Below are 24,526 nucleotides of genomic sequence, written 5' to 3' on the forward strand. Positions count from 1 at the left end.
AAAGAAAGAAAATCATGCATTCAGGGAAAGTAAAACAAATGCAAAAACTACATTGATGATCGACCCCATGGAAATAATATTCAATCTTCAAATCATTTCCTGCAAAACTGACTCAGACAGTTGTTCTCCAATCTAATCTATCCATCTATCCTCTTGTTCCATAAATACCAACAACAAAACTTGGTTGGGTAACAGTGGAGAAACACTTGGAGAAACAGAGTTAAGTAGTGCTAGGCATTATGCTGGAGTCTCTGATTTATTCCTCTGTCATCTGGAGAATTTCTACAAAGGAGACGGAGTCTCCATAAAATACAAAATGCTAACAACAACTTCTATGATACTTTTGTCATATTTGTTAATATCTAACAGTGATTTGCATCATTAAAGTATTTTCAAACAATTTCTTAGCCGTGTCATGTGCAACTAAAACAAACTTAAATTAGGAAGAACCTCTTTATTTTTTCTCTGTGAGACGCAGAATACTACCTTAGTGGATATATGAATCCAGTAAAGAATTAATCAACCAACTAATCAACTCTTTAGAAAATAATATTGAAGTAGTATATTTGTTAATGCTTACACCTTTAGCATTATAAATACTGTTTGTAGATTTCTATTTAAATTAAAGGATGTTTTATATAAAGGCATCTGACAATTGGCTCATTTTTTTCCTCAACTATCTCTGAGCACTGTCAGCTTGCTCAAATCATCTAAGGACTGGGCCAGAATTATTATTTTTCTTTCTCTCTGTTTTTCAGCCAAGACCCTGAATTTATTCAGTACTTTTCAACTGTTATGTTAGATGAATCCCAAACGGTGTCCTGAGGGGCTACCCAGAAGGAGTGTGGTAGGAGGAGAAATAGTTACTGAAAGTTCTGCTCCTTTATGTGTCGTAAACAAAATGGAATTGTTAAAGCTTCCAACGTATTCCTTGACCATGCTCTGTATTTTAGAGAAAGCTTTCAGAAGATGCAGACACCGTCTGAATATATTATTGTTCCTGTTTCAGCTGACATAATCAAAATCATCCAAAGTGATGATATCAAAATATGAGCTAGTCTTGAGTAACTTGCATGTCTGAATGAATAAGCACAGATAGCTTTTGTATTATTCAGCTGTCTATGAGATTATGATTGATTCAGATATATGCCAATTGATACGGGAGTGTTTTTTTAAAATTACTTTTTAGTGTTTATTTTTAAGAGAGAGAGAGAGAGAGAGAGAGAGAGCGCGCGCGAGCGCGCGGAGAGGGGCAGAGAGAGAAAGGGAGACACAGAATCCTGAAGCAGGCTCTAGGCTCCGAGCTGTCAGCACAGAGTCCGATGTGGGGCTTGAACTCAAAAACCGTAATATTATATGACCTGAGCTGAAGTTGGATGCTTAACTGACTGAGCCACTCAGTTGCCCCCAGAGTGTTTGTTGTTGTTGTTGTTGTTGTTGTTGTTGTTGTTGTTGTTAATGGAAATTGTGGATGAGGCTATTTGTTTATCTTTGCATTATTACCGTACTAATAATTTACTCGCCCTAATAATTTGTATGTATCTGCATGTTTTACGTCATAATTCACAAAGGAATAGATATTTCATGTGAAATGTGTAGTCAAATAAGAATTTCCATCAACATTTTGGGATCCCTCTGGGACATCTTTCAACCATTCACATTTTGGGTTCTCAGGGGTTAGTCTTGCTTACAGAACTATATGCTCATTTTTGTTGAACATTAATTTGCAAAGTTGTTAAACATATCTTATCCTCCCATAATAATCCCTTAGTTATTCTTATGGTTGATGTGAAAGGCATTTCTATTACCATGTTACAGCTGGAAACAGATTCAGAAAAGTTGGCTTCATAAATATCACCAGACTGAGCACCAATGTTTATTTTTAATCTAGACCAGCTTTCTCTGGGACCACTGCTTTTTCCCTACATGGTATGATTGTGGCTTGGCTTCAAGATTTTTACCAGGTTCCTTATATTTCATAGTTTTTATCCAAAATGTCTTATTAATATTTTATGAATCACATGTGCCTTTTTTATAGCAGCATATTTTTTCAGTTCTAAATAGCATATTTCTCTCAATTTAATGTTATTGAAATTAAGATGCCACAATAGTTAATGTCACAAGGATGTTTTCACAAAATCTGAAATTAAATTGATAAAACAAATGTTGTAATAGAACTGAGAAGGCAGTTTTTTGTGTTCCATCCTATGTTTAGAAAAATTGTATATATATACATATACATATATTTGAATTCCCTTATTCCTGAAAAAAAAATTCTCTACTTTTATGTGAAGACTTCATATAAGATTCAAATTCAAATTCTATTTCATTATTTCTGTTCTTACAATTTCCCCAAACCACTGGCAAATCTTCCTTTATTAATTTTCATAATTTTCTAAATGTATATATTGTTTATTTATTTTGAGAGAGAGAGAGAGAGAGAGAGAACATGACTGGGGGAGGGGCAGAGAGAGGGAGACACAGAATCTGAAGCAGATTCCATGTTGTCAGCACAGAGCCTAACGTGGGGCTTGAGCCCACAAACTGTGACGTGATAACCTGAGCTGAAACCAAGAGCTGGATGTTCAACTGACCGAGACACTCACGGGCCCCTAAATGTACTTTTTGAAGCTAGTTTCCTCCTGAGAAGATAATTTTCGTTGTATAGTCTTCTGAGAGAATTTGATTTAATATATATCAGTTTTTCAATGTTCTCACTAAATAGTTACTGAAATGTTTCAGTAACAGCCTGATTTATTAAATCGTCTTTTCTCCATGTGTTAATGTAAGTATTACTCTGTCCTCAAACTTACCTACACTTCATGACACCTCCCCACTACTTGTTCAACTTAACGAGGAAACATATATGTGAAAATTGAGCTTCATATTTTTTGCTCAACTTTTCTACCTTTTCCTTAAGTCGTTCAGGTTGTTACCAGGGATGTCAAGGACTTGAGCAAAGTGAAAGTTGGGGTTGAAAAAAATTAAACTGTCCAAACCACTGCCTCTAAGAGTTAAGGAAAATGTAGAGGTAGATAGCATTCCAAAGGGTTATGTTCACTGTAACTTAAAAGAATGGCTCCAATTTTGCATGGCAAATTATAGAGTGGGAAACTGAGGCTGAATCCTTATTGAATGGACCTAGCCATTAGTAAAGGTTAATGAGAAACTCAAGTGAGGACTCAATCCAAGGCCTACTTTGTATTATACCTATGATATCAAAATTGTTTTTCACAGTTAGTGAAACAGCTGCTTATTTGTTCCTTGTCTTGGTACGGTTTCATTCACTCATTCAGCATCCATGTATTGAATGCTCGCTGTATATGAGATGCTATGTTTCACATTGGAAGGTCAATGGTAAATAATAGACATACAGTCTTTTTTGTCTATAGAGATTGTTAGCTTGTTACAAATGCTAGGAAGGAGTTTGCAGAGGTATAGAATTTCCTCATCAGATAAGAATGAGTGAAAGCTAATTTATATGACAGTGGAAAGACTCTTGGTGGAAGAGTGATTTATTTTGAATCCTGAGGGTTAAAGATTTATTTAAGCCAGAGCATGGGGGAATAATCAAGAGGTAGCCTCAGCTCATCTCATGTTTCTAGAATTACAAATCTGGTCTTATTTTATGAAAATGTGAATTACCTTAAGTTTATATGTATACAAATCTGGATCAGAAATTAGCTGAGAATGTCTATAAACCTGAATCAGAAATTAGCTGGAGAAATAAGAAAATAAAAAACACGCTCATGCAAACATCTAACGATTTAAAATATGAAGATTCAAGGAGACAAAGCAAGATGAACCAAGGGAAAGCTTTCAGCTTCCATTATAATTTATGTTTCTAAATAAGAATTTATGTGCTGTGACAACATAAATTAAGGGATTTCTAACTCAGAATTGGAGGGCCAAGGAATATTTATAAAACAATGGATATCAGAATTGAAATCTAAGTCATGTAGGAGTTAATTAGGAGAAAGGCAGATGGTGGAAGGAGGAGAAGTGGAGGGAGGGAGTGAGGATGAGTCAGAAAAAGAGAAAACCTCAGTAAAGGCCCAGAGGCAGGAGGCTGGGAAGTATTGTAGTTCAGTTTCCATAGAATTGATGATAAAGTGCAGCCATGACAAGAGTCAATGGAAGGGTACACAAGGAAAGACAATGAGAAGATACTGCATTATATTAAGTAGAGAAGTGACTTGATTGTTTTTTTGCATTTAAAGATCACTCTGTGGGGCACCTGGGTGGCTCTGCACTGACAGTGTGGAGACTGCTTGGGATTCTCTGTCTTTCCTTCTCTCTGTCCCTCCCCCACTTGCACTGTCTCTGTCTCTCTCAAGATTAAATAAGCTTAAAAAAATAAATAAATAGGGGCACCTGGGTGGCTCAGTTGGTTAAACATCCGACTTTGGCTCAGCTCATGATCTCCTGGCTCATGGGTTCGAGCCCTGTGTGGGGCTCTGTGCTGACAGCTTGCTCAGAGGCTGGAGCCTGCTTGGGATTCTGTGTCTCCTTCTCTCTCTGCCCCTCCCCTACTTGGGCTCTATCTCTCTCTGTCTCTCAAAAATAAACAAATGTAAAAAAAATTTTAAGATCACTCTGACAGCATTTTTGAAGACATTTTTGAGTAGAGCATGGATGCTAGGCAAGAAAAATATTAGAAGGTATTACAGTAACCTTGGAAAGAGATGATAATGGCCTAAACTAGTGATTTTCAAACCTTTTTCCTTAAAAATCTCCAAGAGAATATATTAAAACTGTACATCCTCACATATACTTATGAATTGACATACAGATTCATCATAATTTTAAATAGCAGCAAAAAAAGTCATTTTCAGCATATTGCAAGTTTTGACATTTTAAAATAAATCTGTTATATCACTAAAATATATCCATTAAAGTCTGAATAGTATTGAGATTCCATGTTCATTGTTATCCACTTAAAAATATTTGAAATAGCTCTTGCAGAACTTTAAAACATTTTATGTAGTTCTCATTTCTTTTGAACTCATATTTCTATTCCCATGGAAATTTATCCTGTTATTATATTATGTTTTAAAGTATTTAATTCAGTACCCTATCATATTTTTTAGTTAATATAATTTGATTTTTTTCAACTTCTTATAGCTATAAGGTTTAAAGGTTAATTTTTCTTCTAGAATTAATCATCATGGTTTTTATAAGTGCATAATTGACCAAAACTATGTAACTGTATTTAAAACTCTGAAAAAGTTGTTAGTGACAAAAAAATACAATTTTATTAGAAATGCAGTGCTAAATGTGACAGATGGGCTTCTTTATTTTAATTGATTCCTCTACTTTTAGAACAATGTTATTTACTGCCAAAATGAGACAGAATTTGGTATTTATTTGGACTTTTCATTTTTATAGATGTGAACTAAAAGATGAAGAATTGAGTTATAATGATGCAATTTAATTATCTGAACTCTTTCTGATTATATGTAAAGAACTACATGATGATCAATTACCAGAATTTATCTTTAGTAATCTATTAATTTTGTGGAAAGCAAAGAGTTGGATTTACAAAATAATTTCTTTAGTGGTCATTCATTTTTTTCAATAGTAACACTAGTACTTCTTAACATTTATCTCAATTGTCCTTTTGTTTGGTGCCCCCATAAGATTTACATGCTGGGTCAATGCACATAAAATTGTGGATGGGTAAGAATCATGTTTTTAAACATAATTTATTTATTTATTTATTATTGTAAAATAGAATAATTTATTTATTTATTTATAATTTTACTTATTTATGATTATAAAAATAAGAGAAAATTTTATTTATTTATTTATTTAATTTATTTATCATTGTAACATAAGAGAAAGGTAACTAAGAGAGGAATGTTTGGAAAATAGAACCTATACCTCTGTTATGGAGGTACCTTCACTTCTTCCTTAAATTTCTTTCTGGGAACACCATGGAGAGGATTTTTGTACTCTCAAGAGCATGTATGTATACATGAGTTAGAAGACTAGTAACTTAGATTAGGGCAGTAATAGTGGTCATGGAAAAAAGTAGTAAAACAAAACAAATAATGAAAAATATGAGGTGGAAAAAAATCAATGAATTTTGGTGCTTTATTAGAGTCAATGCATGTGTAAAATTTCTAGAATTTCAGAAGTGGAGTACATTTTAAATATTCTTTTAGAGCATGGAAAAGAATTGACCAGAGAAACAGAATGATTTGTCTGATAACTGGAGATAAGGTCACTGACCTACAAACTGTGCATTTTTTTTTTTTTTTGCAGTCATTAGTTACCAGTGTGAAGGTACAGAGAAGGCATAGGTTGAAGGCTTTTAATTTTAATTTCAGAAAGATGGTTTTGAGAAGCCTGGGTGGCTCAGTCAGTTAAACATCAGACTCTTGATTTCAGCTCGGGTCGTGATTTCATGGTTCCTGAATTTGAACCCTGCATCAGGCTCTGCTGACAGAAGAGAGCCTGCTTAGGATTCTCTATCTCCCTTCTCTCTGCCCCTCCCCTGTTCACTCCCTATTTCTCTCTCTCTCAAAAATTAATAAATTAACCTTTAAAAAAAAGAAAGTTGGTTTTGAGGGATATGGATGGATTGAATTATTAACAATGGAGTTGACAAGCTTTTTTCTCTTTGTGTTGTGGAGATTTATGCCACCGGAAACACCCCACAGAAAGGAGTCAACCAATTACAAAGAGGAAGAAACGGCTGCCTTGGGAGGGTCTTGCCATAATGGAACAGAATTGTACATAATAGTAGCAATAGGGGCGCCTGGGTGGCGCAGTCGGTTAAGCGTCCGACTTCAGCCAGGTCACGATCTCGCGGTCCGTGAGTTCGAGCCCCACGTCGGGCTCTGGGCTGATGGCTCAGAGCCTGGAGCCTGTTTCCGATTCTGTGTCTCCCTCTCTCTCTGCCCCTCCCCTGCTCGTGCTCTGTCTCTCTCTGTCTCGAAAATAAATAAGACATTTAAAAAAAAATTAAAAAAAAATAGTAGCAATAATAGTTTTATTTACGGAGAAGGGTTAATCTTACCTGGAGCTCTTTTCCTCCATTAGCTTCTTCTTAATAAAGTAGGCATTTGACACTGTTAGGGATGTTTTTTTACTTTCGTTTACACATTAGGTAATTGAAGCTCATAGAGCTGAAGTCTCATGTGCAAAGCTGAGAAGGGGTCAAATCTGAATTGTAAGCCAGGTTTGTGTTCCTTATACTACACCAACAATATACCAAAAGGCCTTGCAGGAGGTTTTCTCTGATCACCCTTAGACGGTTTTACATTTATTCACTTAATTACTTAGTGAGCACCACTGTGTGCCAGGCCTACTAGAAATTAGGGAAATAGTGAGAATGAGGAACAGTACTTGGCTCGTGGATCCTACATTCAGGAGAAAGAAGCAGATGATAAATGGAAAACACAGCCTAAGAGGATGCTAAGAAGACAAAGAACATGATGCTGAGTAAGAGAATAACTGGATGTGAAGAAGGTCTCTCAGGAACAGAAAGTGCAAAGATTTTCAAATGAAAGTAAGATAAATATTTTCAAGAAGCAGTGGGAAGGTCATTGTAGCTGGAGTAGCAGTCAGTAGAAAGAGTGTAATAAAGGATGTGATTAGAGAGCTGGGCAAGAGCTGTACCATATATGGTCTTAGTGATCCTGTAAGGACTTTGGATTTTATTGATTATTTTTTTCCTAAAGCCATTGGAAGGTTTTAAACTAAATGGTGATATGTTCCTGAACGAAACATGGGCAAGTAAGAGTGAAGCACGGAAAGCTATCAGTAGGCTCTTGGAATAATCCAGATGAGAGGTTATTATAATGTTTGAACTAAGGAGCTGACAGGATGGAGAGAGCTAATGATTTAAGGTGTGTTTTGGAGGTAGAGTTGACAGGACATTCCTGGAGTATTAAATATGAAAGGTGAGGATAAGAAATGAGTCAAGGATAATTTGCAGATGTCTGGTTTGAGTAACTGTATAGATGATGGTGCCATTCAGTGACTGAAAGATGTGGTGGGTGTGAGGGTGGGGAATCCAGAGTGGTTTTCTATCTAGGTTAATCTGAGGTTTTTGTGAGACACCAGAAGGTAAGTCAAATAAACAACAAATATTGTGGTGAAGACTTAGTTATCCACCAAAATAATTCTTCTCTTTGTTGGCCATACACCTACATTACACTACATTCCTCAGCTTCCTTCAAGTGTGAAATGTACCTATGATTTTCCCAGTTGAAAGTGAGCAGAGTAGATGTGCACAGCTTCCAGGCCTGGCCTATTAAAAAACATCAAAAAACAAAAAACAACAAAACAAAACAAAACAAAAAACTCCTTTATGCTCTTACTTATTCTGCCAGCTGGAAACTGATGATCACCAAATACTGGAGAAGGCAAGTTCTCAAGATAGAAGATTCCTGGGTAGAGGAGAACTCTGCTCTACTGACCTAAACATCTAACCAGGACTGTTATAAGAGGGGGAAAAAGTCTTTATTATGCTGACCTTTTTTTTTAATGTTTATTTTGAGAGACAGAGAAAACAAGCAGGGGAGAGGCAGGGAGAGCAGAAGAGAGAGAATCTCAAGCAGGATCCATGCTGTCAGTGCAGAGCCTGACACGGAGCTTGATCCCAGGAGTCATGAGATCATGACCTGAACCAAAACCAAGAGTTGGATGTTCAACTGAGTCCTTATGTTGAGCTTTTCAAAGAAAAGAATAGAGGTGATGAAATGGGAAAGTAGTTTAGCTTCTCTGAAAAGGATAAAATAAAAGAATACACAAACAGAGGAATTTACTGGTGAACCTTGAACAATGTGGAGGTTAGGGTACTGACCCCTCTGACTATGAAAGCCATGTATAACACACACACACACACACACACACACACACATTCTATTCCTTTAATGGTAACATCGTACATAATCAGAGTGCATTTGTTTATAACTAATATTAACACAGTATTACTGACTTTATTCAGAGGTCACCAATTTACCCACACATGTCCCTTTTCTCTTCCAGGATCCAATGCAAGATACCACACTGCATTTAGTGATTTTGTTTGCCTAGTCTCATATATTTTGGATATTAATGCCTGATCAGTTATATCATTTGCAAGTATCTTCTCCCATTCAGGAGGTTGCCTTTTCATTTTGTAATGGTTTCCAAGGTTTAAAAAATATGTTTAAAGCAACGATACAACTATACAATACAATATACACTAAATATAGTGTAAATATACACTAAAATTAGATTCTTTCAAAATATATATACATATTTCAGTAAGAGTTTAGATACCAACTACTAATATGCAATGGGCTATATAAGTTTTTCTAAATTATTTTATGGAATTCATAGACAAAAACTTTGAATACCACTGAAATGAAGTACTTATACCCAGGAACAGAGCTTTAGGGAAGATGCTATTAAATCTAGATGCTGGATAACATAGGATATGGTATAATTGTGGTGGTAGTTTTACAGACAAAAATTAATGATTAATCTATATAATTTTTCCAAAGAATTGAGTAACTATAAGTATTCCAAAGGTGTGACCCATTTTAAGAGACTTTTACAGCTGTGGAAAATAATGGAGGGAGTGGAGACATGCTACTTCTTTTAGCAGAAAATTTGATAAATTTGTCTTTATTACATTGTGGCTTGGAGCAGTTTCCTCATGGAGGAGATGCCATGTGAGTCCTTAAGGAAAGTTAATGGGAGGCAGGCCTGGGACTAGAAACATTTCTATGATGTTTAAGTCATTCACAGGTAATTAATGACCTGAAAGCAGGTGGGGTCTCAAAAGTAGGCAGAACTGTGGTCTTACTACAACGAAGATACAAAGTTGCTTACTGTAGAAAACTGAAGTCTGAACTCTTAAGCCTTAAAGCAAAATAGTATAAAATTAATGAATTAAATTATTCCAAATGGGTAAATCTCATGAATTTGTATAAAAAATAGTCCCAAGAATGTCAATCACTATTGAATTTCAGATACAAAAGTCTGAGCTCTGCAGATAAAGCTCTTTACAGTTCCTGAGATAACACATAACTATAAACCATCTAGCCAGGCTCACAGCTCCATGGATCAAACTAACAGGTCCTTTGAGGGTTTTTTTTTTTTTCTCCATTTTGTTTTCCTGTCTTTTGTGGTGGCAATGGATATTACTTTTTTCTGTTCTGCAAGCAAAACACTGCAAATTTGGTGTCTTAAATCTGATTATCTCAGTTTCTGTGAGTCAGGAGTATGGGCACAGCTCAGCTACGGTCTTTGGTTCAGAGTCTCATTAGGCTGCAGTCAAGTTCATCTGGCCCTGTTTCTTTCTGGAGCTGTGATTCTCTTCTGATTGTTGGCAAAACTCAGTTCCTTGCCATTATAGGAAGAAGGTCCCCATTTTCTTGCTTACTGTTAGCTCCTCGAGGCCGCTGGCCCTTTCGTAGGGCCTTTCAACCTCAAAGGCTTAACTTATTCACGTCACATCTGTGGCTTTGCCATTTGGAATGCGTAGCCTCCCAAGCCACTGTGTTAGGAAGAGATGGCTGGAGAATTTTAAGGGCCAGTCTTAGAAAAATGCCTTCCGCCATTTTTGTCCACATGCCGTGGTCTAGGAGCAGTCATAAGGGTCCAACCTTATAAATGCAGAACAGAAGAATAGCACTTGCAGTCTCTGCCAATCATTAAAGCATTTTATAATAATGAAATCAATATGGATCTACTATTTTTCCAAAGCCTCCTTTCATATCCTGGAACTGCCAAACAATGCTGGCTTTCTGATCTATTCGTTTATTAATGCTTTTATTCAAATAATATTTATTCAATGCATGTGATATGCTTAGAACAGTAGAAACACTGAGAAAACAAAGACATATTGGACACAGAATTATGGATAATGAGAAGGCAGTGTGCTCTGTATGTTATTACCAAAATGCTAGAGGGATACAAGGAGGGACAGTGTTTAACTCTGCCTTGGGCAGTCAGAGAAGTTCAGATTTTAATTTTCAGAGTCAAAGAGAATGATACATGAATCTTGTTTTGCTAGATAGAGAAGGGATAATGGCCTTCCAGACTAAAAAGAATTGGAACATAGTCAGATTTAAAAATAAAAAATCAAGTTAAATTTTAGTTATTCCTAAATGGATCAATTTTTTGACTGTGCAGTATAAATTACCTATACCTAATAGCAGCCATATGTCTAATTATAATTACCCTGTAAGCCTTAAGCGAATTTCCCTAGTCACCTTGATTAGAGCATATGGAAATATATGTTTTAAAAGGATCAGTAGTTAGTAGGATAGTATCTAAGATCAGTATGCTTGGAATTAATTTTCTTCTAATGTATGTATATGATTGCTCTTTGTTACATATTTAAAAATATAAAATGTATGAATGCTCGTTCCCATATGTAAAGGGGAGACAACTAGAGCTGGGCTTTCTGGATTCACTTATTTATTTATTATAATGTATTTTTGTGTGTGTGATATCTTTGGTGGTACTTTCATGTTTGCTTCAGTATGGATGAGAAAACCTTTGGATTACATCTTAACTTTGGACATTACTGTGGGACTGCTTGTAATTTGTAATTTTGCCTTTATTAAAAACTACCGGAAACAGTATTTGCTTTGAGAAGTTAAAAGTTTCATTGATAAGTCACAACTTACTAAGATTTTTTAGATCCTTTTTTTTTCTTGCATTGATGGCTCCTGTTTCTTTTGTTTTCATGTCTCATGTAATTCCTTTCTCAGAGTGTATAAGATCTTTATCTCAATAAATCAAAGTAATCATCCCCATGGAAATCTCTTAGTTATTAGAACTAAGTTGCCACTTGAATGCTAAGTTTTTTTTTTATATATAGAAGCCATTAAGATTTTAATTGGGACAGAAATTTATCATTTGTAATTAATGTTTCAAAATGAAGCTTATGGTCTAGTTTATCAAACAGGATTAAGAGTATCTACTTCCATTATTTTTGTCCTTTGAAAGAATATTAGAAGTTATATAGCCCAATTTCCTCTCAGAGTAATGTCTTGCCAAGAGATTCTTGATTATGCACAAGTGCTTACTGAAATAAATGTTTTTAAATCTTTATTATTGCAAGGCTACAGGCTGTAGCAACTATCACTGACATGTTGAACCATGAAAATATCAGTCAGAAAATTATATTTCTTTTGTGCAAGGTGTGTAAATTATATATGGAAAAGTTAAGATATCTTTTTAAAATCTTTCCTTTTCCCTCGTAAGTGTGATAGTCTATCTGCTACAGACTGACTGTTTATTTGCCTCAAAATTTATGTTAAAATCTAATAACTAATGTGATGGTATTTGGAGGTGGGGCTTTTGGTGAGTGATTAGGTCCTGTTGATGGAGTACTCACAAATGGGGTTAATGCCCTTATAAAAGTGTCCCCAGAAAATTACCTTCACCTTTTTCCCATGTGAGGACACATTAAAAAGACTACCATCTATGAAACAGGAGATGGTCCTTCACCAAACACCAAATCTGCCAGTGTCTTGATATAGGACTTTTGAGCCTTCAGAATGATAAGTACATCTCTGTTGTTTTAAAGTTAACTAGTCTATGATATTCTTTAACAGCAGCTCAAATAGACTAAGATACCATCCGTCTCTAAGTATTTTCAAATAATTCAGCTATTCCAATATTTTCTATGCTTTGCCTCATAAATATGCCAGTATACATGGAGATATTTCCACATATCAGTCAATCAAAATAGAATATGTGCAACATTTCTAATCATCCCTAACTCAGACTAGTTTCTTAAAATTAGGAAGGACAGATCAATATTGAGAATTCTGTAATTCAATTTATGCAATTTGTAGGTCTGAGAGTATTCAAGTAGCCAAAAATTGACCTGCATTAAAAAAATTGGTGACTTAAATCTAATTTCTAAAATATATCAGGGTATAATTCAGAGAGAATGCAAATGTGTAAGTGAAAACCAGAAAATGTGAGGATCGTGTAACCAACTACATGGAACATGTCATTACTTTAGGTAGAAATTTTTCAATTTATTAAATTAAGAAATGTCCATGAAATTATAAGTATATTCCTATATTTTTATGGGTAAGAAGTTTAGATTTTTCTCTGATTTATATTGTTACATGCTGCTAGATTAGTTTTTTTTGTTTGTTTGTTACCCCTTCCATCTATGGCATTAACATCTTCTGAAGGATCCTGCCCTCTTTCTTGTTCATTTGCTGTAAGGCTTAAGTAAGTTATTTACGTAGAACGCTTGAATCATAGTGAATGTTTATTATTATTAATAGTGTTCAAAAATATATTAAGTGAATTATAACATAATTTATCTAAATTGGATTATGCCATTGGCTGTTTAGTAATATCCGATTTATTGGTCCTATTAACTTATTCTTCAAATACCTTTGTATAAAGCACTATGCTAGGTAGTAGGGCTCTACCCATATGAATATAGCCATATCTGACCTAAAAAAGTTTATAAGCCATGGCAAAACAAAAAGGTAGTTATTTATTTAACGGAGTTTTTGTTTTAGGTTACTGTGTCTCCCGTATGTCTTCAACTATGTTCCAGTTTCACATTTACTGGGCCATTTTAGTTAAGTAATTTTCTCCTGAAAACCTCTGTTCAAATGTTAAGATGCCAAATGTAAATAACAATTATTGAAGCCATCATGATCTCTTATCACAAGAGCACAGATGAGTTCATTATACTAGCCAGCATCCCCACAGAGTTCTGAAGAATGGAACATAAATCATTATACTTACATTAGAAATGAGTGTAGAGGGAAGAGAAAAGCAGTGACATAAAATCTTTAGCAATATGAAGAAAAGTTTAAGCCCCCCTTGTATGATAAAATTTTTACTTTCATATAATTTACAGTAAAACTGGTACTCCTGTTGACTCTTGGATCTATTGCAATTATCTCTGGTATCCTCATGGTCCACATTCTATAGGTCGGGACTCACTGTGCAGTTGGACAGTACTGAGAGATGGGAGCAGATATTCAGGTTGAGTGGGCATCTACCTATAAGGCTATGAATCAAAAACCCAGAATGCCTGAGGTACATTAGCCATAACAATTTCTATAAAAGCCACAAAAGGGTAGTATAAAGATGCCGAAAACAAACACTGACCTCTGCGGTAGCATCTCTCTATTCCTTATTTCCCATCCCTACCAGCCCTGCACTTCTGCTCCAACCTGTTGGAAATACTTTCACTTCCTTAAAAACTGTGCACTTTGCTTCTCTTGATGCTTTTGCAAATGCTCCTGTTTAATTTTTATGTGGCTGCTGATCCTGCTGCTGCATTTCACTCCTCGTAGTCGACACGTGTTGCTGATTGTTGCCACTTACTTGGCCGTACAACTTGTCAATACAACTTGTCCATAGTGGATTATAGATCCCATGTGGATTGAGATCAACTGTGTTATATTTTGTCAGCAGCTGGAATCTCATGAGTCCCCATTATTAGTTTTATTTTGGAATGCTTAAGAAAAAGTTGTCAAATGAATAAAACTCAAACCAATTCACAGCTTTGTTTGAGTTGTGGATCTTGAGGCTACTTGTTATTTAAAGATTTTTAACACTACCATATCATAATTCACTTTAGATTCGTCCTAAAAATATTAAGGTCCATATTTACATAAAAATTGGAAAAACTTTCAGATTAAATTTATGATTCTGGATAATTTTGAATAAGATGTCACATTTTATGGGTATTCATATAATTATAACTTAAGTGATATTCTATGAGATCTGATCCTGGGACATTTAAATACATATTTAAATATTAAAAAAATCTAAATAACAGGATACTAAAATTTATCACTTCATTCCTTTTGCATATACAACATTATTATAATCAATCAGAATGAACTATAGAAATATATTTCTAGAAAATATTTTACATATAGTTTCTCAATTAATGATGTTTACTATTATGCTAAAACTATTGAAAAGTCTATATACTGGCTTTTCATTTCATATTGCTATCATAGTTTTCAAACTAAATACAGATGAACTACCACTGATTATTTTGTTTCTTAGGGAAGATATTGGAATGGAAAGGACATTATTTTGAACTGCAAATACAAATATATACTTTGAAGACAATGGTTATTTTTTCTCATATAAAATTCTCATATTCCACTGTAATTATTCAAGGAATGAAGCAAAAAGAAATTAACAAAAAATGGCAAAATTATGGAAAGAAGGAAGTACACAAGGAAGAATCCACTAATTATAGCAAAAATGTTTACACTTTGTCTAAAATGCTACTTTACTGAAGATTTTTTAATTCTTGGAGCAAAATATAGTGTGATATGTACATTAACTTATTTTCAGCCTAAAGGAATTTGGAATTACTTTAAGTTCTTAAGGTTGACACTCCAGTCATCAAATTTCTTTTGACTTGCATTTCTGATGTAAGGTACTTATGAATTCACAATCAGACAGATCATAGATGGTAATTCTCAAGCTAATATTTCTAAGTTCTGAGCATCATTTTTGAAGGGAACTAATAAATCAATTTTTAGTCAGTATGTATTGAGTACATACTATGATGGATGCTATAGTAGGGATACATATGAGTAACGGGATGCCAGAAATTTGTGAAACAATTCCTGATACAAGGAAGCTTGTTATCTGGTTATATAGATTACACACACACACACACACACACACACACACACACACACACACACACATATAAAGCTTAAAATATCATTGAGTTTGGTCAGATCATAAAGGGTTGGTCTGAGTAGAAAGACTAATGAGAGGGGTGCCTGGGTGCCTCAGCTGATTAAGACTTCAGCTCAGGTCATAATCTCATGGTTTGTGGGTTTGAGCTCCCTTCCTCGGACTCTCTGCTGTCAGCACAGAGCCCAGCTGGGATCCTCTGCCTGCCCCCTCCCGCCCCCTTCTCCTCCCTTACTTGCACATGTACATGCACTTTCTCTCCATCAAAAATAATTAAACATTAAAAAAACAAAAGACTAACAAGAACTATGATGTTCTGGGTTTAAGGATATTTTCATGTTAGGTTGCACAGAGCTAGCAAACAAGAAGCTAAGTGTACAAGTGAGTAAGTAGATGTACAACCACTTGGTGAGGCACACCTAAATTTGTGGTCCATCTCTCAGGAGGAGAGAGTCAAAGGAGGATCCTGCTAGGCCACAAAGCAAAAAGCAAGGTCTCAGAATCACTTGTACTCTTGACTGACTAATCCCCATTCATATTTCTACCTGCTACCATAAAAGACAATTCCTTGCTAGGAGTAGGTGACGTACTAGTGCAAAGACACTAAGGAAGCACTTGGATATGTTAGAGGAAGTAAAAGAAGCTGGAGGATAATGACCCAGGAGAAAGTGTTATGGGATATGCTCTGGGAGTAGATTAGAGCTGAGATAGGTTGAGTCCTACGGGCCTTATAAGATGCCTAATTGAGATGAACCCTCATTGTCCTGACTCAGGGGAGGAGAGGAACATGATTGACCTTTTTTTTTTTTTTTTTTTTTTTTTTTTTAAAGATCACTCTAGCAATGCTGTGGAGAGTAGACTCTAGGGAAGCCAGTTAAGGGGGGATGAGTGGATGAGGATCCTAACAGAGGAAATAGGGCAAAGTATTTAGATTCAGGATATTCTGAAGCTAGATTCTAGAGGACTTGCTAACAGATTAGATATCAAAGGAGAGAAAGAAGTAATCAGTATTTATTTCAATATATTGAAATTTATTTCAGTGTATCAAAATTGAATATGTTATCACTATATTTCAATATATTGAAACATTTTATGTAAAGCTTTAAGGTGATGTTTTGCTTTTGACATCACCAAAACAGAATAGAACCAGTTTGGCAAAAATTATTGAGTTTAATGGAGTGAGTCAGACCGACTTGCATCATTCTAAAATAATTGGAATGTTCATCCATTATTTTTATTTGCCTCAAGGTTGTTGTTGGTGGTGATGATTTCACAGAGACATTTCAGACATTTTTTTGCCATCCAGGAGGAGTAGAAATTCAGACATACAAAAAGTATGGTTTAGTGAGTGATTTCCTGTGTGAAAGGTATTTCTATATTTTACAATATGCATTTATATTTGTTCTTTGTCCATCGCTGATTGCGGCTGGATACTTTTTGAGATGGAATGATGAAAAAATATTTTCAATTTGCTTGGATCCATTTCTTGAAGTTACCTCAGAAATCATCCAGTGTGACTCTTAATTTTACAGGTAGGAAAAAATTGAACTAAAAAAATGAATTGACAAAAGTCTCACAGGTATTTAATCAGTCAGAATTGGATCACAATCTTTTGAAATTCCGGTAGCGTCTTGCTGTTGTTATCTTTTGTTTCTTTGTGCTGTCATAATATAGAAAAAATACAATATTTGTTAGTTGCAAATATATTGTAGTTTATGGCTATATCAAGTGTAACAAATCAGTATCAAATAGAAGAACCATTAAATGAATTGGTGTGGATTTCAATAAAGGCTTCCACAATACAATTGGAATGCTGTTTTTATTCTACCTTGAGTATTTTTTATTATGCAGACATCTTGAGAGGTATTAGTAAAATTTATCTGCTATTCATTTGACCTTTAGAAAATAATAATGGTAATTAATAATAATAGTAATAGTTAACGTATACACTAGGCATTTTATATGCAGTGTCTTAATGTGTCCTCATAATAGTCTTACAGATGTGGTTCTATTGTCACTTTTTATTTAAAACATTTTTTTAATGTTTATTTATTTTTGAAGGAGAGAGAGACAGAGTGTGAGTGGGGGGGGGGGCAGAGAGAGAGGGAGACACAGAATCTGTAGCAGACTCCAGGCTCTGAGCTGTCAGCACAGAGCCCGACGCGGGGCTTGAACCCACAAACTGAAATCATGACCTGAGCGGAAGTTGGATGCTCAACCGACTGAGCCACTCAGGCACCCCTCTATTGGCACTTTTTAACAGAGGCATAAACTTACTCTGAGGGAAGATAAATTGCCAGGTGTCACTTAACACCTCCGTTAGTGTATCCTCTTTATTAAATGCAATTTTGATAGACCTTTCCTTGGTTAAACTTCTCATTATAAGACAAGTATTTTTCTCTACTTCGGTTTGATTTTAAGAACATTTTTCCAATGAAAGCATATAAAACTTAGCAATTTGCCTTTGCTGCTTCCAACTATTCATACTAAATTTTAGTATTTTAGGTCAAAGGGCATTTATTATTGTATGCATTATGTTAATATCTTTGTGGATTCTAGGATATTTGGCCAAGAATCTTGCTTTAAAAACACAATACAATTTTACAATAGGCCAATGTGTTTTAAAGGCTATGTCTGTACAAAACTAAAACATAAATTTAATCCTCCAGTTTCTTCAACTCTTTTCAATCCTCTACAAATTGTATCCCAGCTTGACACATTTGGGCTAAAACCTGCAATGGTGCCTCATTTCCCCCAAACTAAACACCAACCAATAACTGTCAACCATTGGATATTCACTATGTTCTGTACCTTTGTGTATGTTGCTTCTACTCTTGCCAACCACTCTACTATAGATACAGGAAAATTAGGGTTCAGAGAGATAAACCTGAAACTCAGGTCTGATTTCACTTTCAATTCTTTCTACTAGGAAATGATGATTGCCAGAAATTTCATCTTCCATTTAGTAACTGTCTGCCATGTTCCAGGCACTATATTTGGTCTGTCTGGATTCAAATCCCAGTTCTGCCCCTTTCTAACCATGCTCTTGGGTGCATCACCTAAACTCTCTTAGCCTCAGTTTCTTCTTTTACAAAGTAGGGCAAATGAGATTACTTTATCAGGTTATAAGAAGAAAAAAGTGACTAGGCCATTTAAAGAGTTTAGTACAGAACACAATATATATAGAAAAATAAATTTAGGTTATTATTGTTATTATAAAACACTTCAGATATATATATAAAAGTTAGAAAGATAATAAAAAATCACAGTACTCACAGTGAAATTGAAAAGATATATGAACACAGTTGGAACACAGATATACCTATCCCTGATTATGTTCACTCCTATCTTCCACAGATGGAGCTATTTTTTAATTTAAATATCCTTCTCATGCCTACTTTCATACATTTACTACATTTACATTTTCTATATATTGCTAAACAATATCTAGAGAAATTTTCAGATTTTTAAATGATGAGGCCAAGTATGTATTTTTTGTAACCTGCATTTTATGATAATTATGTTTGCAAAAGTCATTATAATTGATACATAAACTTCTGGCTTTTTAAATTTCACTAAATTTCACGAGTATACAGTATTGTATTTTATGAGTGAAACTGTTTTTTTTCATCCATTCTTTTACTGATGTATATTTAGATGTCTTTACAAATTTTATAAATTTATATTTATAAATTTTATAAATCATAAAATTATTATTTTATGAATTATAAAATTTTATAAATGTTTACAAATTTCCATTCTATTTTTGTAAATTTCTATAGCAATAATATAATGATGAAATTAGTATAAAACACTTTTGTAGTGTTTATTATGTTTCAGACACTGTTCTAAGTGACTTATATAAGTGACTGAATCATTTAGTCCCACAATAATTTATAATAAATACTATTATTGTATATAATGTACAGACAAGGAAACTCAGTCAACTTTGCACAGCTAGTACATGGTGTTGCTAGAAATCAATTTGACAATAAGGCTTAAGAATCAGTTTTCTTAACCACATGTCTCTTGGGGCATACACATGAGAGTAGCTCTAAGACAGGACTCAATCCTGTCTGACCATCTGAATTATCTAGGCACTTAAAAATGATGTATGCTGGGGAACCTGGATGGCTCATTTTGTTGAGCGTGTGACTCTTGGTTTCAGCTCAGATTGTGAACTCATGGTTTGTGAGTTCAGGCTCCACATTGGGCTCCACACTGACAGCACAGAGCCTGCTTGGGATTCTCTCTTTCTCTCTCTCTCTCTCTCTCTCTCTCAAAATAAAATAAACTTTAAAAGTATTCAAAAAAATGATGTATGTCAAAATTTCCCTCCAGATCAGTTGACTCAAAGTCTCTGTAGATAGGGTCTATACATAAATGTGTTTGAATCTTATTATTTTATTTTATTTATTTATTATTTATTTATTTATTTATTTATTTATTTATTTATTATTTTTTTAAATATGAAATTTATTGTCAATTGGTTTCCATACAACACCCAGTGCTCATCCCAACAGGTGCCCTCCTGAATACCCATCACCCACCCTCACCTCCCTCCCACCCCCCCATCAGCCCTCAGTTTGTTCTCAGTTTTTAAGAGTCTGTTATATTTTGGCTCCCTCCCTCTCTAACCTTTTTTTTTTTCCTTCCCCTCCCCCATGATCTTCTGTTAGATTTAGCAGGATCCACATAAGAGTGAAAACATATGGTATCTGTCTTTCTCTGTATGACTTATTTCATTTGCATAACACTCTCCATTTCCATCCACGTTGCTACATAAGGCCATATTTCATTCTTTCTCATTGCCACGTAGTATTCTGTTGTGTAGATAAACTACAATTTCTTTATCCATTCGTCAGTTGATGGACATTTAGGCTCTTATTTTAAATTTAACTTTTATTTTGAGGTAATTGCAAATTGACATGCAGTTGTAGAAAACAATATAGAACGATCTCATTTACCCAATTTCCCCAGTGATAATATCTTGCAAAACCATAGTACAATATCACAACCAGGATTGACATTAATAGAGTCAAGACATTTCCATCACCACAAGGATCCCTCCTATCGCCCCTTTATAGCCACATCCATTTCTCTCCCACCAAATCCCTTCTTAAACCCTGGCAACCATTAATTTATTCTCCATTTCTATAATTTGTCATTTCAAGAATAGTATGTAAATAGATTTATAGTATATGTAAATTTTGGTGATTGACTTTTTTCATTTAGCATAATTCTGTGAAGATTCATCTAATGTGTTGCATGTGTAAATAGTTTCTTCCTTTTTATTACTAGTGGTATTTCATGGTGTGAATGTACCAGAGTTTGCTTAACAATTCACCTGTAGAAGGACATCTTGAGTGTTTCCAGGTTTTCTGGTTATTACATATAAAACTGCTGTAAATATTCATTTTTAAGTTTTCGTTTGAACGTGTGTTTGTATTTCTCTAGGACACATGTCCAGGAATGCAATTGCTGGGTCATCTGGTAGTTGCATGTTTAGTTTTTTAACTTCCAAATGGCCCTGATGTATTTTCAGAGCTCCTCATAATTTGAGCATCATGGTGGTAGGGGCTCTACTTAGGAGGACATGGGGTATATATATTTTCAACATTACTAGATTTTGGCAAACTGACTTACAAAATCAGATGATCATTTGTATTCCTATAAGTGAGTGTGTTGCTCTTTCCTCCCCATCACTTAATACTTTAAAAATCTTTAAATGTTTGCACACTGATGAATGGTTAATGACATTTTATTATGGTTTTATTTTACTTGTCTCTACTTACTAATGAGATTAAGTGTCTTTCTATACATTCATTGACTTTGCAGCTTTCATCTTCTTTAAGTTGCCTGGTCAAAGTCTCTGATCACTTTTCTAAGTATCTTTCTCTTTTGACTTTTTCTTTATTGATTACTATGGCTTTTTTTTTCAACATATTCTGGATATGAAAATTTTGGTAGTTATGTGAATTGCAAATCAGTTCCCTTGAGCTCTGGCTTGTTGTTTTACTCTGATTATGGTAAATTTTGATGAATAGAAGTTTTGTTGTTTTAAATATAGCCAAATTTATAAGCCATTTCCATTTTAATTTGTGCTTTCATTTTTAAAAGAAATTCTTTCCCATTATGAGGTAATAAATATATTTCTATTTTTTTCTGGAAGTTTTGAAGTTTGTGTTACAAATTATTATTTTTAAACAATTTTTAAAAACATTTTATTTATTTTTGAGAGACAGAGCATGAATGGGGGAGGGGTAGAGAGAAAGGGAGACACAGAATCTGAAGCTGGCTCCAGGCCCTGAGCTGTCAGCAGAGAGCCCACGCAGGGCCTGAACCCATGAACCATGAGATCATGACCTGAGCTAAGTCAGCCGCTTAACTGACTGAGCCATTCAAGATGCCCTACAAACTATTTTCTTTATTAAACTTAGAATTAATGTGAGGGTAGGGTCATCATTGGTTGGATCATCAGGTGTCACAGCCTCCAATTATTAAATAATTGATCCTTCCCTTACTAGTTTCAGAGATATTTCTTTCATTTATCTGATCTCCATGTATGGTGGATCTGTTTCTGGACTCTCTCTTTTGATCTACTGACTTATTGTTCCACTCCTCATTGTTGTTCCACCCCGCCTTGTTACTATACTTCCTTATTTATTATAACATAATAAATCATGGATCTGCTGAAGTAAGGACCCCACGTACTTCTTTTATTGTATTGTCTTGACTCTCCTTCTTCTTCTTCCTCTTCTTCTTCTTCTAATTTACATCCAAGTTAATTAGCCTATAGTGCAACAGTGATTTCAGGAGTAGATTGTTTAATGCCCTTACCCATTTAGCCCATCCCCCCTCCCACAATCCCTCTAGTAACCTTCTGTTTGCTCTCCATATTTAAGAGTCTCTTATGTTTTCCCCCCTCCCTGTTTTTATGTTATTTTTTCTTCCCTTCCTTTGTGTTCATCTGTTTTGTATCTTAATGTCCTCATATGGGTGAAGTTGTATGATATTTGTCTTTCTCTCACTGACTAATTTCTCTTAGCATAATACCCTCTAGTTCCGTCCATGTAGTTGCAAATGGCAAAATTTCTTTTTGATTGCCAAGTAATACTCCATTGTATGTACATACCACACCTTCTTTATCCATTCATCCGTCAATGGACATTTGAGCTCTTTCCATATTTTGGCTGTTGCTGATAGTGCTGCTATAAACATTGGGGTGCATGTGCCCCTTCAAAACAGTATACCTGTATCCCTTGGATGAATACCTAGTAGTGCAATTTCTGGGTCATAGGATAGTTCTATTTTTAATTTTTTGAAAAACCTCCATACTGTTTTCCAGAGTGGCTGCACCAGTTTGCATTCCCACCAGCAGTGCAAAAGAGATCCTCTTTCTCCACCTCGCCAACACCTGTTGTTGCCTGAGTTGTTAATGTTAGCCATTCTGACAGGTATGAGGTGGTATCTAATTATGGTTTTGATTTGTATTTCCCTGATGATGAGTGATGTTGAGAGTTTTTTCATGTGTCATTTGGCCATCTGGATGTCTTCTTTGGAGAAGTGTCTGTTCATGTCTTTTGCCCATTTCTTCACTGGATTATTTGTTTGGGGTGTTGAGTTTGATATGTTTTTTTATAGATTTTGATAGTAACCCTTATCTGATACATCATTTGCAAATATCTTCTCCCATTCCGTTGGTTGCCTTTTAGTTTTGCTGATTGTTTCCTTCGCTGTGCAGAAGCTTTTTATTTTGACGAGGTCCCAATAGTTCATTTTTGCTTTTGTTTCCCTTGCCTCTGGAGACATGTTGAGTAAGAAGTTGCTGTGGCCAAGATCAAGGAGGTTTTTGCCTGCTTTCTCCTTGAGGATTTTGATGGCTTCCTGTATTACATTTAGGTCTTTCATCCATTTTGAGTTTATTTTTGTGTATGGTGTAAGAAAATGGTCCAGGTTCCTTCTTCTGCATGTCTCTGTCCAGTTTTCCCAGCACCACTTGCTGAAGAGACTGTCTTTATTCCATTGGATATTCTTTCCTGCTTTCACTCTTTTTGCAGATGACATGATACTCTGTATGGAAAATCCAAAAGATTCCATTAGGAAACGGGTAGGACTGATTCATGAATTCGGTAAAGTTGCAGGATATAAAATCAATGCACAGAAATCAGTTGTATTCCTACACACCAATAATGAAGCAACAGAAAGAGAAATCAAGGAATCAATCCCATTTGCAGTTGCACCAAAAACCATAAAATACCTAGGAATAAATCTAACCAAAAAGGTGAAAAATCTATACACTGAAAACTATAGAAAGCTTGTGAAAGAAACTGAAGAAGACACACACAAAAAAAGGAAATATATTCCGTGTTACTGGATAGGAAGAACAAATATTGTTAAAATGTGGATACTACCTAAAGGAATCTACATATTCAGTGCAATCCCTATCAAAATAACACCAGCATTCCTCACAGAGCTAGAACAAATAATCCTAAAATTTGTATGGAACCAGGAAAGACCCCAAATAGCCAAAGCAATCTTGAAAAAGAAAACCAAAGCAGGAAGCATCACAATCCCGGACTTCAAGCTATACTACAAAGCTGTAATCATCAAGACAGTATGGTACTGGCACAGAAACAGACACTCAGATCAATGGAACAGAAAAGAGAACCCAGAAATGGACCCACACATATATGGTCAACTAATCTTTGACAAAGCAGGAAAGAATATCCAATTGACTATTCTTGACTATCTGCTCTTTAACATGTTTATAATCATCTCACTAAATTCCTTACCAAAAACTTTGGGGATTTTGACTAGAATTGAATTGAATTTATAGATTAATTTGGGAGCAGATTGA

The 24,526-nt window shown here is 34.9% G+C and overlaps 1 protein-coding gene across 5 annotated transcripts in view; it reads left to right on the forward strand.

Annotated features, from left to right (window-relative positions):
- Positions 1-24,526, forward strand: part of CNTN1 (contactin 1) — a 362,215-nt gene that overhangs the window by 132,949 nt on the left and 204,740 nt on the right. The window contains exon 3 of one of the 5 annotated variants that reach the window (XM_053226129.1): positions 23,015-23,123. The exons of the other annotated variants lie outside the window; for them this stretch is intronic. The gene's annotated coding sequence lies outside the window, so the exon portion shown is untranslated. The remainder of the gene's footprint in view (positions 1-23,014; positions 23,124-24,526) is intronic. 5 annotated transcript variants of the gene reach the window in all.

The sequence above is a fragment of the Acinonyx jubatus genome, chromosome B4 (genome assembly GCF_027475565.1).
Source record: "Acinonyx jubatus isolate Ajub_Pintada_27869175 chromosome B4, VMU_Ajub_asm_v1.0, whole genome shotgun sequence".
Lineage (NCBI taxonomy): Eukaryota > Metazoa > Chordata > Mammalia > Carnivora > Felidae > Acinonyx > Acinonyx jubatus.